Source organism: Humulus lupulus, chromosome 7, assembly GCF_963169125.1.
Source record: "Humulus lupulus chromosome 7, drHumLupu1.1, whole genome shotgun sequence".
Taxonomy (NCBI): domain Eukaryota; kingdom Viridiplantae; phylum Streptophyta; class Magnoliopsida; order Rosales; family Cannabaceae; genus Humulus; species Humulus lupulus.
In genome coordinates, this window is record NC_084799.1 from 157,162,726 (window position 1) to 157,165,291 (window position 2,566).

Here is a 2,566-nt window from a genome sequence, read left to right on the forward strand (position 1 = left end):
TCAACATTGCTCTAGCAAAGTGCGAATAGTCGGCAGCTTAAGCCATGCACACTTGGAAACTCATTAAATGAGTTGGAATGATATGCTGAATGGGAGATAAGCTTATTTTTTAGGGGAAAACTGGTGGTCCCCACGTGGAGAGAGAAAGGAGGTTTCTACCCATTTTAGGAACCTAAATAATCATTACTATCATCTTCAACCTTCAGCAGCTGTCCACACCATAGCAGTAACCACTTTCAACAACTTTTGAGTTGCAAACACCAAGGAGAAGAAGGAAAAACATGGGGGAAGAGAAGAACAAAGAGAAGAGGAAGAATAGAGGAACTTTCAACCATTGGGGCTAGAATCTCTTTGCACTTATTTTTTTCTATTTAATTTTTGAATTCCTTCTCTTAAATTGAACTCATAGTACAACGATGTTGTTATTTTATGGCTATTTTACTATTTTATAATGATCTAATTTCTTGAAAGCTAGGGGTATTGATGAACCATAATTTGTAGTTAACCTTAACTTGTTGATTCTAATTTATGCAAAGTATTTTTTATTCAATTAAGCAATGTTTATTGCTAATTCTTGATTGAGATGATCAACTTTAGTAAGATACAAGCTAATTTTAAATTTCGGAAGGGTTGAGATTAGTGGATAGGCTTAGTTGATGTATGTTTAATAATCTTGTTGTTAATTAGTGAATATTGTAGGAATATTGTATTCACCATGAAAACTTGAAGGATTAATGCGAAAATTTATGTTCTTGAAATTGAATTTAGCATAGGAATATGTGAATTTAATTGCTAGAACTTTAACATGAGCATTTGGGAAAATAGCATGTACATTGATTAGGGAATTGTAGTTACAAGATTACTTTGTTGGAACTTTGCTACAACAAAAATAAGGTTGAATTGTAAATTAGGGGCAACTGATATTCCTAGCTATTTCCATCATTCATTTTACAAAGTGACTAGTTCTTGCTTTAGTTTTAATTGCTCGTTTTATTTTTCCAAAGTAGTTTTTTAATTTTAATTAATTACATCAATTAAAAATTGTTTACAATCCATATTGTTTAGAGTTTGTTCTTACAATATTTAGCTTGAAGCAATCATTGTGGAGATGATCTAAATACTTATGAATGTATTACTTGCTTGACAATTATGTACACTTCCATATCATAAAAGAAAAAAAATTGCAACAAGTTTTTGGCGCCATTGTCGGGGATTGTTTAAAGTCATTTATTGTGAAATTAATTATCTTGCAATTTGGTTTAATTTTCTTTTGTTCTAACTTGGATGATTCTTATGAAAATTTAGGTTCACACAGTGTCTAAACGAGAATCCAGACCCTAAACTACTTCCACTTGATCTAGAAATTAAACGTATATTCAGACAAAAAATCCCAAAGGCAAGTAGTAGTGATGGATGCTGAGCGAGAGGCTCAAGCAGGAGCCGCTCAAGAAGGAGTAGCTCAAGGGGTAGCAACTCAAGGGGGAGAAGTTGTTCATAATGGTCAGAATGTTGTTATTGTAGCTGATGATCGAGATCATGCCATTAGGCAATACACTCTCCCCCTCTTCAATGAACTCAATCCAGGCATTGTGAGACCAAAAGTTTAGGCTGCACAGTTTGAATTGAAGCCAGTTATGTTCTAGATGCTTCAAAATGTCGGCCAATTTAGTGGGATGCCGACAGAAGATGCCCACCTCCATCTTTGCTTATTCATTGAGGTGAATGATTATTTCAAGCTACCTGGGGTTACAAAGGATGCCTTGAGACTAAAGTTGCTCTCATACTCCTTGAGAGATAGAGTGAGAGCTTGGTTGAACTCTTTGCCACCTGATTCTGTGACTACTTGGCAAGAGTTGGTAAGTGTTTCTTGATGAAGTACTTTCTTCCCACTAAGAATGACAAACTCAGAAATGAGATTAATTCATTTCAACAACTTAATGAAGAACCTTTATATGAGGCATGGGAGCTGTTCAAGGAGTTGTTGCGAAAATTCCCTCATGATGGCATCCTTCATTGCATCTAGATGGAGACCTTTTATAATGGTCTCAATGCTCATACTAGAATGGTGGTAGACGCTTCGACCAATGGGGCTTTTCTTGCTCGGTCCTATAATGAGGCCTATGAAATCCTTGAGAGGATATCTAACAATAACTATTAGTGGCCTAGTGCTAGAGCATCTACAGGGAGAAAGGTGGTTGGTATTCACGATGTAGATGTCCTCACTTCTTTGGCAGCCCAAGTTTCCTCTTTTTTGAATATGCTCAAGACGATGAACATGGGGATGAATCAGTCAATGGGGCAATCTATGGGGGCACAAATGGGGAAAATGGAGAATATTTCTTATGTGTATTGTGGTGATGGCCACACCTTTGAAAATTGTCCTTCCAATCTCGCAACTGTGTGTTGTATGGGGAATCATAATAGGAATAGTCCTTATTTTAATTCCTACAACCAATCATGGAGGCAGCATCCCAACTTTTCATTGAGTAATCAAGGAGCTTGTAATGCCCTGGTTAGCCAAGACCGTTACACTGTGTGTTTATAAAGTGCCAGACTTGCTAATCAA

General features: G+C 36.4%; 1 non-coding gene across 1 annotated transcript; it reads right to left on the reverse strand.

Annotated features, from left to right (window-relative positions):
• Positions 1 to 1,900: 1,900 nt before the first annotated feature.
• Positions 1,901 to 2,007, reverse strand: LOC133792959 (small nucleolar RNA R71). The gene has a single exon (XR_009874419.1). It is a non-coding gene; the product is annotated as a small nucleolar RNA R71 (small nucleolar RNA).
• Between the last annotated feature and the right edge of the window lie 559 nt (positions 2,008 to 2,566).